Raw genomic sequence first — 15,995 nt, 5'->3', positions numbered from 1 at the left:
TTTCGGCAACTAGGTACTGTGATGAAAACTTGGAAGAGCTCTCGTGAAGTGTTGAGGCGTTAATAACGGCGAGGCAAAAGGTCACACAGAGATATTACACATTGATAGACACACTTGGTGGCCGACACAGCGTCGGCGCTGCGGCTGTTAAGAGGCTGACACTGATAGAGCAGATTGTGATGCGTGTCACCTCAGCTGGGAGCGTAATTGTGAGAAGCGGCAGCAGACAGTCTTGTTTGTCATACTGTACGTCTTGCACCCAACTCATAAGCTAAGAAACAGGAAGTAGAGAAGAACGTTGCTCTTTAATCCGGAGTTTAGGGGACTCCCTTATGGTGGAGTATAGACCTTTTAAAGATTTTAGTATTGCACCTAGCTTCGTTTAAGAGCAAAGTAGAGTTCTGGGCTAGTTGGTAAGACATGATTACTGGAAGACTTAGCGGAACAGACAAGGACAAGAGAAGCACACAGGACGAGCGCTAACTAACAACTGAAATTGGAAGGGGATAATGTACGAACTCGAGGAAAAATATATGTGCGCATGCTCTATGAAGCGCTGAATTTTCATGACTGGAAAGATAATCTAATCTAAACCAAGATAATCTAGGGCCACCCAAAGGCAGATAACACAAAAAAAAAAAATAAAGAAGAAATACCGGAAACATACAAAAGAACTTACGCAGCATTTAAAAACGAAGCTTCCTTTTTCAACAGAACAACCGACGTTTCACTTATCGGTTCCTAATCTATGGATAAATGACGCCTCAAGAAGCTCTCTCGCTAATTGCACCTAGACCGACCAAGAACTCTTGTTTGCCCGAAAAGTGGATGGCATTTGCAGCTTAAGCAATGGCTAGGCAGGTTGTTAGATTGGGACGATTTAAACGATGCAGCATGTTCCCTTAAGCGCTCATTTAGACATCGGCCAGTCTGGCCTATATAGATGCGGCCACAGCTTAGAGGGACTTCATACACAACACCCACCTTACAGGCAACGAACTTAGTTGCATGCTTTACACTACGTGCCGCTTTCTTGTGGCTTTGGCTCGTCAGAGCGCACAGACTAGACAGGTTTCGGGGTGCCGTGAAAACAACGTCTACATCAAACTTTCCCGCTATTCTCCTTGGGCTGTGCGTTACGCGGTGAACGTAAGGCACCGCCACGTATTTCTTTTTCTGTCTAATATCAGAGGCAGTGCTGAGTACAGGTTCGCTCTTTTCATGCTTCCGTAGCGGCTTAAGTAAGCTTTCCGCGACTGCCGTCAGCAGAGAGACAGGATAGCCAGCATCCTTGAGGCGTTCGGCCTGAAGTGCGAAACTTGGTTCCACTTGGTGAACACACGACTTAGACAGCGCGGATTTAAAAGACAATGAGACAATACCACGTTTAACGAGCTTAGAATGTGAGGAACGATAAGGTAAAGGGGTCTTCTTTGTGCGTGGCATATAGGCCCAACAAATGTGGCTTGTCATGTTAAAATACCGTCTCACATCTAAGAAACTGAAGCGAGTTATTTTGTAGTAGTTCGAAGGTAAATTTCATGAAACTCGTAATTGTAAAAAACCGCTCTAGGACTGAGTCAGCAACAAAGTCAATGTTATCATCCCTTAGTTGTAAAAGGACGAGGAAGTCGTCAGCAAATCTGAAAACATGCGCCACACAATCATTACTCACATTCTGGCTTAACTCACGGTCAAATTTAGCTAGAAACGTCTCACAAAACAGGAGCTACACAAGGGCCGATACAAATTGCGCGTTTTTGGAGATAGTTTTTTTTGCTCAAAGCTAGTAATAGTAGAATTGAGGTAAAACAACAGTAATTCTAAAAACGCCTCCACGGTGAGGCCACACTCGTTCTGAAAGGCGACACTACCAGACATATCAATGCTCTCCCGGACTGCAAGAAGGAGTTCGTCGTGCGGCACCGAGTAGAAAAGTTCCTCAATGTCCACCGAGAAGTCACTGTTTGCTCCACACGGGTCTTCCCGCAGCACTTGCACCACTTGGACCGCACTCCTCACATTGTACGGATCTTCAATTTGAAGCGTACTGAGGTGACGATGCAGAAATTTGCTGACTTCAGCTTGCCAGGAATTTCGTTCAGTAACTATCTTAGTGGGCACTGTGGATTATGCGTCTTAGCACTGCCTTTGGGTGGCCCTAGATTATCCTGATTCAGTTTAGATCTTCTTTCCAGTCATGCAAATTCAGCGCTTTATAGAGCATAGGCACATGTTTTTCCTCGAGTTCGTACATTGTCCCCTTTCAATTTCAGTTGTAAGTGAGCGCTCGTCCTGCGTGTCTCTCTTTTTCTTGTCTGTTCCGCGCTAAGCCTCCTCGTTTCAGAGCTTAATGGCGAAAGCCGTGCCTCCTCCTCCTCTTCTACCTCTTATCTCGTCGACGTGCAAGAATGAAGGCCTAACTACCCGAAAGGGGAAATCATGTCGACGTCAGGACTATATAATGCGACGTCTCACGGATACATCTCGCGTGTGGAATCTCGTGAACGCAATATCTTAACCATGGGCCTAAAATGCCTTAATGAGGGTGTGATCACTCATTACCATCCTCCAGAATGCAGCCATACGCCTATAGACGTAAGGCGTACAGCTTTCGCAGAAGTTTCGTGGTTCAAGACAAAGTCGTCCCTGGTTCGAACCAGCGGGACCTGACCGGCGCAGTCGCTATACCTGTTGAGCCACTGGAAAGGCTGAGAAGAGGGCGAATCGGTCACAAAATAGAAGTGTTGCTATCCTTCGTGGTTAACATAGCATTATTGTAGCCCCAAGTTATAAAGAAAAAAATTTAGAGATGGTTTAGCATAGTTAGGCCCGAAATATGGTGCAATAGTATTGCGCGCCCTGGTTTGTGGTGTGTGGCCGTTTCGTTGCTTTCCCGCTGCTATTATCGGCGCTGAGCGTCAGACATTCTGCATGAGCCTCACATAGAGCCAACCCGAGAAAGGAGGCAACCCGTGTAGGCTGCTTTATGAAGCGTGCGTCAATAAGGCTTAGCATGCGAAGAAAGCGGCCACTGAGATGGCGCAGTGGAAATAAAAAAGATAGTGAAATGGCGCAGTGGCGATAAAGAAAACGGAATGGCGCACTGGTCATGCGAAGCTGATGTGTTTGCCTAGGCCTTCCTCTGGTGGCGAAGCAGTGTTTTATTTCTTGGCGTGTCGGGATCCAAGGGTCCCGGTGAGTTAGATCCCTATCTCAAAACTGCTGCCCAGGACACGACCGTCGAGGCTGCACAAGTCTGGAGTGGAGGCCTTCATCGCCTTTGCTGGTCATATTTAGCTGAGCTGGTACTTCCCCGATCAACGGTCCCGGGCTCTGGAACAAGACGAGTGTTTCGATAATCTACAGAGTTTCCGATAATGCTATAGAGCTTTTCTTTCTAGCCGTGCGGCTGCCCTCGGGTGAACGGTAAGGAATAGTATTTTACTTGATTTTTTTTTTGTTTTTGTTCTCCCGTTCTTTTGCAGCACCCTACTGCAAATGATGTCCTGCGGTGAGCTTAAGGACGTGGGCCATCGTTACATTTGGATGGCCTTGAAACAGAGACACGTCCGTGTGTACAGCGTTTTACTACAGCGCCAGCTAGTATAAAGTTAGGAGCTGCGCTGTTTATGCAGGGTCTATATACCTCGGAAAATGGCAAATAGTAGCGGGTAATAACCATTAAACGTATACTACATATAAAATACGTCGTTGATATATTTTAATACTGCAGTCAATGGCGAGGTCATCGCTGGTTGTCCACGATAATGCGCCGTTTCTCTTTGGCCTTTTACGCAGTAAATTGCTGAGTACAGCGATCCGCTATCATCGATTTGTTTCTATTTCTTTATTGCAGCGGTTTGGATACTTATGTGTGACAACCAAATAGCTCCGCAGTTAACTCTCCTAAGGTTTGGATACTGTTCACGGGTTGTATGGCATCCGGGTCATGGCATATAAAATTCGACATTAAACGGAGGTGTATTGTAACAGTCTGTGGACACCGAAGATGCGAAATTGTAAAGCAGGGCATATATGTATACAGCCTTCCAGTTTGCTAATAATATCGCGAAAGCCTGGAACAAAGGAGAATTTTCCAATCGACGCCTCAGGGAACTAGACCCTGGGCTGCGCCTTCGTGTTCCCCATAACAAAGGGCGGCGCGAAACAACACTGATGTGCCGTATGTGGCTCGGTGTTGCATTCACCAAAAAATACGCTAATGTGATGAGAATGGCGGTTAGCCCTAACTGTGAAAGATGCGGCTGCGAAGAGACCACACAGCATCTCCTTTGCTAGTGCCCTGCTTTTTCAAGCGAAAGATATGCGCTGCGTTCGGCTCTGGACCATCTTGACAGCCGTCCTTTCACAGAGGAGAAAATCCTCGGCCCATGGCCACAGAAGGCGTCTAACGGCAAAGCCTTCAAAGCACTTATGTGTTTTATGAGAGACACAAACTTGATTGAGAAACTGTGACTGTGCTCCTCGCCGCCTTACCTTTCCTATCATTCTCTTCGATCTTTCTCCTTTAAACTCCTCATTCCCCTTCCCCAGTGCAGGGTAGCAAACCGGAAGCTTTCCTGGCTAAACCCCCCCCCCCCCCCTCTCTCTCTCTCTCTCTATCTCTCTCTCTCTCTCTCGAAAGCGTCGACTTCCTGACGCTACTGCGCCGAAAGAAGGAGCGAAGAAAGCATTACGAGGTCGAGGGCATGACCACAATTCCTGCTGCTGGAGTCAGCTTCATCTTAAGGCTGTTCTGGGTTACCGCAAAGCCAGCCTTGCCAATCTCGTCTGTTATGGATGGGATTCTCAAGATGCTGCGGCTGATTGCTTCTGCTGCATATAGAGCGAATTATACCGGAAAAGTCACACAATTGCGATCAGCAGTCTAGAATTCCCATTAAATTGCTTGCAGTCGTTACTTGAGAAATATTCATTGTAGAGGACCCTTGATACTGCCGCATTATTTCAGTAACAAGGGAGTAGTCAGTGCCCATCTAACTGCTGCAGACATAAAGCTTTTTTCTATTTTTTTTTTTTTACAAAGCAAAACTATGTGGATTTCAGAGAAACTTCATGGTTGAAGAAAAATTCGTATTGTTGCGAGGTTTGAACCCGGGACCATCGATCGCCTGTCCCGGGAAGTCTGTAAACAAATGAGCTAACCAGTAAGGCTAGCGAATCAGATTGTATTACAGCGAATCGGCCAAACACTCCAAATGGGAAGAGTGTTTGCAAAATTTAGGTAGAGTGATATATCTTTAATAAAGGAGTAATTAACAATAATTCAAACTCGCGGCAGACGTTTCCTGCAAATGCAGTCAGAGCCTACCGTCATACGACGCGCTTACACCAATCCACAGCCGCAAACACGCAGCAGATGGAGCACACGCACACACGATAAAATTTCAGTGCACTACAGAGGCCCGAGAAATGCGAAAGCATGTGCGTTGGCTGCTCTTTAGTAGCTCCCAGAGTGACTCAGCACTTTTGAGAGTCATGACTAGACACTTCCCCGGTCATGTCTTTGGTTGACTTACACTAGTCGGGAATTCCATAGTCATGCATATTGATCTCCGATTTCACTGACTCGTGACTAAAGTATAATGACTCACATGACATGACATTTATATAGCACTTCTCGTTACAAGACATTCATGAATACCAGTCTCGTCTTAATGTGGCGTCATACGACACGTTACATTTTGCATACATATTTTACTTCCACGTTTTGCGGGCAGGTTTCCGCGAACATAGCTACAAGTAAGGCTCTCGCCTTAATAAAACGCTATCAAAACTTCTTGATAAAACTGGTTCGCAGGAGTTGCTTCGAACCAAGCAGAACAGCCAAAAACACGAAGCTCTTTCCAGCAGAACGACCAATGCACACGTGCTGTCCACTCCGTGTTTGTCATAGTCTTAAAAGCGCTGTATTTCCTCGACGATTGACCAGCTCGGTCGATCATCCACCCTCATCCCGTCCCTTCACCTCGGTGCCGCTGCAGCTTGCCTTGGCGCGTTGTTTAAAATCTTGCAGGCTGTACGGCTTATTACTTATTTTTGTACTGCATTCCTTATTTGTGCTTATGTATCCTGTACATGCATTTGAACGCTTGCTTTACAGGCGTAAGTGTGTGCACTTTTGTGTCCTGTCTCTTTTCGTTTTCGATGTCGGTGCCTGCTTTGTTTTTATGTGGTTTCTACTCAGGCATTAATCGATTGCTTTTGGTGACCCGCCCCTTTCTGCTCGAAGTCTCCCTCTTCTTTTTCTTCTGTCGTATATAGGTGAAGACCCTGGAGTGGCCGTGTTTGCCGGAGTCCGCGAAGAGTACGTGCAAGGTAAAGTAAAATCTGCTCAAGTCTTGCTTGATGTTAATCTAAGTACACCTAACGTATGCCATTGGGTTTGGTGCATGATGGCCTCAGTCGTTTGAGTATTGATCAATAAACCTTTCTTTCCTCTGTAATGGGGTAATTCAACTGCATGATATGAATATTACGTAATGTACGGTTTATGAATATCAATTACTTTCTCCTAGTAACTGCAATGGGCATTTACTTTTTAAGATGCGTGTTCGCCTGTAATAAATGTCATTATTGGCATATGCTCTGTCTGCGTAAGTTTTACGTGTCAAGTTTTTATATCGGGAGAATGCCATCGTGACGGCTTATCCCGCGGCGAAGGCCTGGCCACTCACTGGACAGGTGATCTTTTTGGAACGCCTTGTGGAGACGTCGTGCTATAACGTCCGAATAACTGAGGTTTATTTAGTTCACGTACTTTCGAAAGCTGCTAATTCGTACGGATGTGATATTTCGAACTCGACTGATCGTTCGCTCGAATTTACTATCCAGCTCGAATGAAACCGGAGCCCGTATTAGGCGAGTTCGAATTAACGATGTTCCGGAGCTGGGGATATTCTGGACGGTGCACTCGAGGGAAACTTTCCATGCAGCCCCGGCGTACGCAAAAAAAACCTGCACCGCCAAAACGCGTGCGTCCCACCACCTGCGCGCGGAATGTTCTGGCAACAACGACCGCAGCGAAGGAGTGAGGTCCGCCTAATGGGTCGAACGTGACCCCGCGTTACGGGAACGCCCTCTAAAGGTGAACGAAAAAAAAAAAAGAGGGGGAGCCGTGTGCGGACACACGGCAAGGGCAAATCCTTCCCGTACCTCTCCTCCTCCTCGCTTCTATCTCTCTCTTTCGGAGTCGTCGTTGGTCTCTCCGTTACTGCATCGAACACGAACCCACTCTCTCCCCCTTAGCAAGAACAAAACGGGAAGGATTCGGATCAATTCAGCGCGCGCGAGAAGCCGCGTCTCGAACGCATTGGACATCATAACAATGCGGCATCTGGGAGGCGTTTCCGGGTGGCTGGTATTACTTGCACTTCGGTAGTAGGTGCCCTTACGTGGGAACTATGAAATAAACGTTCTATACTCGGTGGTGGTCTGGGATGGGCTTCAGTTACGAGCTGTGTGAACCTCAACGATCTCGGCGGATTGCTGGAATCGGGTGCTTGTGGAGAAACGGCGCTCGCGCCGTATTTTATGCCTTTCCGCATTGATTTCAATCCGCCTGCTTTCCTTAGTTGTCACAGGCTAGGCGGCTCAGCACAAGGTCACGGGCTTGAATCCCGACAGCAGCAACTGCGCTTCGATGGAGGTCTAATGCGAAAACGATAGCGCGCTGTGCTGTACGCTCGCCAAAGCACTGAATGCGGCCAAAGTGCGTCAGGAGCCGTCCACTACGGTGTCCGACATTGTTCGTATGCAGGTTTGGGACTGCGCAGACTTCATATAGTAGTGTGCCTTGTTTTCACCAAGCGTCGGTCAGTGCATGCAGCCTTTGCCCTGTCTGCACAGCGAATGCTGGAATCACTACCCGGTATGGAAAGGCTTGTTGTGGTTGCACGAACACGATAACACTCGACAGGTTGGCGCGGGCCAGTGAGTGGCGTGGCGTCCATGAAATCGCGTGCGTCCACGGATAACAGGAGGCCGCTATCTGTGCGCCATTGCCATCTCTCTCATAACACTGCGTACCGCCGTTGTGGGTCCTTGGTGGGCGGTGATAAGGAAGACAGTGACCCAGCTGCGCTATATCACGTAGGCGCAACACGACGCTGGTCGGGAGCAGGGCCATATACTCGCGTCGAGAAGCAAGAAATAAGAAACACGTCAACTAACATCGACAACAAATACAGAGACGACGCAACTGCCCTCGAATCAAAAGCGTTACTTGAACCTCCAGCAGGATTGGGTTTAAGTTGTATGGGATTTAACGTAGAGACTCGCAGCGTATATATACACATCACGCGGGTGTTTTTCGGGGTTTAAATTAAGAGTGTTAGTACCCCCATGTCAAAAAAAAAAATTAAAGAGCATTGCAAAATCTGCATTGGAGTAATGCGAAAGCACGGATGCTGCTGTTGGCTTCTTCTGGTTGCTTCTAGCTGCTTAATTCACTTCTTGTTTGCCCATTTAGTCTTTGGTACTTTCAAATTGCGCGCCAATCCCTTTCTATGTCCTTTTTTTTTTACTCTGCTTCCTGTTGCGTGACGTCATATCCACTACGGCACCCCTTTCTCTCTTTCCGCTTTCACTCCCACCTTCCTCCCTTCCCCTATGGCGCGGTTCAGGTGTCCACAGAACAAGTGTGGCAGATACTGTGCCTTTCCTTTCCTGTGCATCAGTTATTCTAATTACTTACCTAATTAACTTATAGGCCTAATTATTTTTCCTGCAGCAGCATTACATCACCCTCTATCGATTGACACCACACGTTAACCTCTACCACTTCTCAATTACTCACAACTGCGGCGGACACGGTCTGCGGACAGAAATCTGTGAACATAGCAAAGTAATGCTTTCGCATTTAAAAAAATGCCCAGCGGCGTCGACAGTTTCAGGCCTCGCAGCCTACTTTTTTCTTTCTTGCCTATTTTCTCTTCCGTCCGCTCAAGACAGCTAGGTGGCCCAGCTACGGAGCCAGTAGGAGGGTGGCTGAACCTGGCCCTGATGGGGCTGGGACAGGTAGGTCACCGCCAAATGCGGCGGGGGCTAGCCTGCCACCGAATTTGTATCTGTTGTAGGCCGTCATTGCACCTGTTGCGGCGCGCGTCTTTCTCTCCCTCTTCTTTTACTTCTCTATTTTCTTTTCTGTCCGCACGAGGCAGTGGAGGTGGACTCCCCTGATTGGGTTGGGGCAGGCAGGTCAACGCCGTTTGCGGCGGGGGCTAGCCTGCCACCGAATGTTTATCTATTGTAGGCCGTCATTGCACCCGCCTCCGCTTCGGTGTTGGACGACGGCTCTTGTTGCGACATGCGTCTTTCTCTCCCTCTTCCTTTTCTTTCTTCTCTCTTTTCTCCTCTGTCTGCCCCGCCGGGGATGCCCCGCCGGGGTGGTGCAGTGGTAAGACGCCCGACTACTGTGACGGAGTACCCGGGTTCGAACCCGACCTCGGCGGCTGCGTTTCGATGGAGGCGAAACGAAGAGGCGTCCGTGTGCTGTGCGATGTCAGCGCACGTTAAAGATCCCCAGGTGGTCGAATTACTCCGTAGCCCTCCACTACGGCTCCTCTTTCTCTCTTTCCACTTTCACTCCCACCTTCCTCCCTTCCCTTACGGCGCGGTTGAGGGGCCCACAAAAAACAAGTGAGATAGTTACCGCGCCTTTCCCTTCCAATAAAATTAATCAATCAATCTCCTCTGTTTGCACGAGGCAGCGGAGGTGGCTCAGCTACAGAGCCAGTAGCAGGCCCGTTCATTTTCTTTTCCTTCTTCCTAGAGCCACAACAGCAGAGCCAGTAGCAGGCCCGAACATTTTTATTTCTTTCTTCCTATAGTCGCAACAACAACAACATATGGAAGGGTGAGATATGAATCGAACGCACCGAGATCCTCGCACCCCCTGTTTGAAGCCTCGCATCCTGAAAAACTCCCGAGGATACTTCTGGTCATGGCCGGCCAACTGACTGACCAGAGGCCTTCCAACAGAAAATTGCCAGTGCACAATAAATTATTTCGAAACGAGCATTAGTATGTCTTTCATTCCTTTGCATAGGCGACGACAGAACGTCGTAGCATGCCGTAGAAATTCGTGTGTGCATGTTTTCGCATAGCAACGCAACCGCTGCGACATTGGCCTCAGATGCTGGACGCTACAGGCAGTGAGCATAATTTGTTTCACTCCTTTGTTAACAAATACAAATTCTCGAAAATAAGCGCTTACACCACGGACAGCGTCCAAGGAAAAGCACATCGCTCAAACATGTCGCCGTTTGGCCTCTTTGGTTAACTTCGAGCGTGCACAAATTGGCTTGAACATTCGTAGATAATGTAGGCGCCCGCATTGAAGATCTTCCCCGCACATGATGTGCGCCGCACGGGTGGCTCTGTACGCGATGTTCTCCGTCTCTTTTTTTTTTCTTTTGAACACATCTGCTAAGAATTTCTGGCTCCCCAGGACAGGACGTCATTGGAAACTGACCCTGGCAACGTTTAATGATAGAACCTTAGCTAGTGAGGTAAGTTTAGCGTGCTGTTAAAATAACTAGAAGGTATGAAATGAGATATCTTAGGCTTATTGAGGTTAAGAGGCCGAATGAGGCATATACTGTACTGTACTGAATGAGGCATATACTGTACGGGCATGTACTGTGTTATCGAGGTTTACTGGTGAGGCGAGAACTAGGAGGTTTCCAAGATATATATCTGTTAATATAGAGAAATTTTATAGCATTAATGAGAAGGTGGCGGGCATCGTATTTAACCTTAATAAGCGGTACAGATTGAAGGTTGTACAAGCCTATGCACCTACATATAGTTATGATGACAGGCAGTTGAAAGCTTCTATGAAGATGTAGAATCGGCAATGCGATAAGTAAAGACGCAGTATACTGTACTAATGGGCGACTTCAATGCCAAGGTAGGGAAAAAGCAGGCAGCAGACCAGGCAGTAGGTGACTATGGCATTGGTTCAAGGAATAGCAGGGGGGAGTTACTGGTTGAGTTTGCAGAGCGCAATAACTTACGAATCATGAACACCTTCTTCAGCAAACGGAAGAACCGGAAGTGGACATGGAACAGTCCTAACGGGGAGACTAAGAATAAAATCGATTGCATACTGTGTTCGAACCCCGGCATTGCGCAGGATGTAGAGGTAGTCGGAAAGGTGCGATGCAGTGACCACAGGATAGTAAGGTCTCGAATTAGTCTAAATCTGAAAAGGGAACGAAACAGATTAGTAATAAATAAATTCACCAACGAATTAGCGGTGAGGGGGAGGGCAGAACATTTCAGGATCTCGCTGCATAATAGATTTTTAGCTTTAACGGAGGAGGACGACTCTTTTCTAGAAGCGATGATTAATCAATTCAGAGATATTATTACTGAGTGCGCGTTAGAAGTAGGCGGTGGAATTGTTAGAGAGGATACCGGTAAACTAAGGAGACGAAAGATTTGATTAAGAAATGCCAAAGTCTGAAAGCCTCCAACCAAACAGACAGGATAGACCTGGCAAAGATATCAAAGCTGATCAATAAGCGTAAATTGGCCGACATTAAAAAGTATAACATGGAGAAAATTTAGCATGCTGTAAAGAACGGGGGAAGCTTTAAAGCGGTGAAGAATTTGGGCATAGGCAAAAATCAGATGCATGCGATAAGGGACAAGGCGGGCAACGTCATCACTAATATGGAGAAGATAGTCAAAGTAGCCGAGGAGTTCTATACAGATCTCTACAGTAGCCAAAGTAGTCAGGACCGTAATGAGATTGGCGGTAGGGAAAAACAGTCAGACGTTCCGCCAGGGACGAAGGAAGATGTTAAGAAAGCTTTAGAAACTATGAAAAAGGAGAAAGCAGCTGGAGAGGATAAGATAACTACAGATTTGCTGAAGGACGGGAGGGGGGGGGGGATGTCGTGCTATGAAAGGGGACGCTAAGGACTTGAAAAATAGACCAATCAGCTTACTATCTGTTACATATAAGGTATTTACTAAGGTGATCGCTAATAGAATCAGGGCAACCTTAGCCTGCAATCAAGCAAAATACCAAACAGGTTTTCGGAAAGGGTACTCTACTATCGGTCATAATACCATCAACTAGGTGATAGAAAAAGGCTCGGAATATAATCTGCCCTTATACATGACATTCATTGATTACGAAAAAGCATTTGACTCAGTTGAAACCTCGACGGTTATGCAGGCATTGCGAAATGAGGGTGTAGACGAGCCGCATGTGAAAGTACTGGAATATATAATATAATGGTTGCACAGGAACCATAGTTCCGCATAAAGAAAGTAACAAAATTCTTAAAAAGACAGGTTCTAGGAAAGGAGACACAATCTTCCCATTACTATTCACAGCTTGCTTAGAGGAAGTATCCAGTGACTTATAATGGGAGCAGCTAGGGATAATGGCAGATGGAGAATACCTCAGTAATCGGCGATTCGCTGATGACATTGTCTTGCTAAGTAACTCGGGGGAAGAACCGCAAAGAATGATTGATTACCTAGACATGAAAAGCAGTAAGGTAAGCTTGAAAATCAGAATGCAGACAGGTAATTTTCAGCAACCTCAGGAAAAAACAGCAGTTTACGTTAGGTAGCGGAATACAGGAAGAAGTAGGCGAATATGTCTACTTAGGACAGGTAGTAACCGCAGATCCGGACCATGAAAGGGAAATAAGAAGGATTATATGATTGGGATGGAGCGCATTTGGGAAGTACTTGCAAATTATGACTGGCAGCTTACCGGTATCGCTCAAGAGGAAAGTATACAACAGTTGCATCTTACCTGTACTCACCTAAGGGGCTGAAACGTGGAGTCTAACAAAAAATGGTTTTGCTTAAGTTGAGGGCAACGCAGAGGGCAGGCAGAGTGGGACAGAGAAATAACTCAAGGTGCTGACAGTCTAGTGCAAATCAATAGTAAGAAATGGACATTCTAGTGCGAATAGAGGATAACGGATGGTCGCTTAGTGTAACAAACTGGATTCCAAGGGAAGGAAAGACAGAAAGTTAGCTGGGCGGATGAGGTTAAGAAGTTCGCAATAGTCAAGTGAATGCAGCTACCACCGGACGTGGTTAATTGAAAGAATATGGAAGAGGCCTTCGCTCTGCCGGCCGATTATGATGATGATGATGACATCTACTGGTGCTGCTACTGTTACTACTACTATTACTTATACTACTAGTGCTGTTACTACCATACCCTGAAATTAAACACAGGGACGTTGTCATTGATGTAGAGTCGTTTCGGTAACTGCTGTTAATGATACTACTGCATTTACGACACTGCTGGTGGTGTTCCAATGACAGCTGCTGCACCACTGTTTAAAGTAGTTCTGAAAGTCAATTCCCCCTCTTCGCAGCAAGATTAACCTTTCTTTCTTCCAACTATACATTCAGTTCCATTATTTCTTCTCGCGCATGGTACGTCACAGGGCGTAGTTATATTCTCTTCACTTTGGGCATGGTTCCTTTAGCACAGTAATTAGGCTGCGACACGGCGTTTATTCTTTTCTGTGGTGTGCGTGCATGGCTCGCCATTGACATATTTGTGCACTAGTGCACCTCGTACAAATCCAATTCAAACTTCCTCAACATGCATCTACGTGGATGCCGGTCTCTCATTATATAACAATACTTCTAAGTGTGCATACAGATCGGGAGATGGCTCGACTGTCCACCACACTCCAAGGCATTCGGTATTGTCCCCACCGTGCGCCTGCCAGGAGCCTCCACCGTCGGCGCGTATCGGCGCGCTGCCAGCGTTCAGCCAGCGCCACTTGTCTAGGTGGTGCTGGTTCAGCGCCACCAGTGGCCAGTTTGGCGTCTTGAGTGGGCTCGTAGCATGGGGAAAGCTGAGGATTATCTCCCTCAAATCCGTTCCACAGCTCAGTCAAATCGGGTTTGTCGAGGCTCTTTTCGCCGTTGAAACATGGCTAAAGGTACCGACCTTATTTATTCCTGCCATGCGGACGATGTGAAACGGCTTTTGAGGAAGACTAAAGTGAGGTAAGTGTGTGTGTGTGTGTGTGTGTGTGTGTGTGTGTGTGTGTGTGTGTGTGTGTGTGTGTGTGTGTGTGTGTGTGTGTGTGTGTGTGTGTGTGTGTGTGTGTGTGTGTGTGTGTGTGTGTGTGTGTGTGTGTGTGTGCGTGCGTGCGTGCGTGCGTGCGTGCGTGCGTGCGCGAAAAGCTTTATTTCAGGAAGGAAGCTTAGGTAGCCGGGGCAATCTCTCGCAATCACTAGGTGGGCTCCTCATTACAGGAGCCCATTGGCGACCGGCGCGGCTCCCCTAGCGAAAAAAAACCCTATGAGTCACAATTACCTTATACAAATTCTCATACTAAACGCATACTAATCTCATACTAAACTCATTCGTCATATGAGAATTATATGAGAATTAATTACATTTGTATGAGTTTAGTATGAGAAATCTGTATGAGGTTATTGTGACTCGTACGGTGTTTTTCACTAAGGTCGGGCTCGGAGGACCAGGGCCTTCTGGCTTGCCAGGTCGGAGCAGTCGAGCAGGGCTCCCTCCCAGTCCCCCAGTGTGGGGTTGGGTTTGAGGGCGAGGTTCGGAGTTGACTGGCATGCCCACACCACGTGGAAGATGTCCGAAGACTTCTCCGCACAGTGCGGGCACCTTCCTGTACAGGCAGGAGCAAAGTGTTTTAAAACTGCCGGGCACAGTAGCGTTTTGGTGTAAAGGCGGAGGTGTGGGCGTTCCTCCACCTTTGTAAGGTCCTTACAAGGCTTAGGATAAATTGCATGGCCGAATTGAAATAATTCAGTCATTTCTCGAAAAGTGAGGGCCGGATTGGGTTCGGGATCCGCATCATAAGGGTTGAAGGCGTTGCCCGGAGAGTGAGCGCGCGGGCGGCAGCGTCTGCCGTTTCATTGCCTTCGAGGCCCATCTGAGCTGGAGCCCATACAATCGTTCGAGACGCGGGGGCCCCGAGGTAGTCACTGTTTTGAAGGATGCGGTGCGCAAAGGGAGGAATGTACTCCTGTTTAATATTGTAACGAGTACAAGGCAGAGATCACTGATCGGCACAGTTCCACGCGCTACACTCAGTTTCGTCCTCTTTGTCCTCTGTTCTTCTTTGTCCTCTTTTCAGAGAGGCACGCGGCATTACCCCCCTCTTCGAAAGCGGCGACTCGACGCAGGGAATGTCCTCAGATTATGCACACAGGAGAAGCAGGGAACACAAAGCTACACACGCGCAAAAGATCACTGCCTCTCATAATACGGTTTCATCCGCACTACATGAACAGTTTCAGCACTTGAGCGCCGCCGTGTTGAAGGTCGTTGGCTCCGAGCAACAACTTCGTAAGTCACGTTACTAAGACGCCGAATGACCTCGTATGGCCCAAAGTAACGGCGAAGTAGTTTCTCGGAGAGTCCTCGACGGCGCACTGGTGTCCACGCCCATACAAGATCGCCAGGTTGGTAGTGAACGTCTCGGTGTCGGAGGTTGTACCGACTGGCATCGCGATGTTGTTGTTGTTGAATACGGCATCGTGCGAGCTGGCGCGCTTCTTCGGCCCGCTGTAGAAATATGTCGACGTCTGCATAGGCGTTGGTGACATCGTCGCCATGACTTATGGGTAGCATAGCGTCCAACATTGTGGTGACGGGACGACCGTAGACTAGCTGGAATGGCGCAAGACGCGTCGTCTCCTATTCAGCCGTATTGTATGCAAAAGTTGCATACGGAAGGACTTCATCCCACGTGCGATGCTCAACGTCGACGTACATGGAAATCATGTCTGCAAGCGTTCTATTGAGGCGTTCAGTCAGTCCGTTTGTTTGCGGATGGTAAGCGGTAGTCCTACGATGACTTGTGCGGGTAAGACTGAAGAGAGCCTGCATTAGTTCAGCCGTAAAGGCTGTACCGCGGTCAGTGATAATAACCAATGGGGCACCGTGGCGCAGTACGATGGTCTTAAGAAAAAACTGGGCTACTTCTGCAGCA

At 47.6% G+C, this 15,995-nt stretch overlaps 1 long non-coding RNA gene across 1 annotated transcript; it reads left to right on the top strand.

Moving 5' to 3' along the window:
• The first annotated feature begins 3,476 nt into the window (after positions 1 to 3,476).
• On the top strand, positions 3,477 to 10,037 carry LOC146180181 (uncharacterized). The gene is made up of 3 exons (XR_014700960.1): positions 3,477 to 3,574; positions 6,257 to 6,342; positions 9,855 to 10,037. It is a non-coding gene; the product is annotated as an uncharacterized LOC146180181 (long non-coding RNA).
• The last annotated feature ends 5,958 nt before the right edge of the window (positions 10,038 to 15,995 follow it).

This window comes from Amblyomma maculatum, chromosome 9, assembly GCF_055883805.1.
Source record: "Amblyomma maculatum isolate TAMU_Amacu chromosome 9, ASM5588380v1, whole genome shotgun sequence".
NCBI classification, from domain to species: Eukaryota; Metazoa; Arthropoda; class Arachnida; order Ixodida; family Ixodidae; genus Amblyomma; species Amblyomma maculatum.
This window is presented reverse-complemented; position numbering and strand designations above follow the sequence as displayed.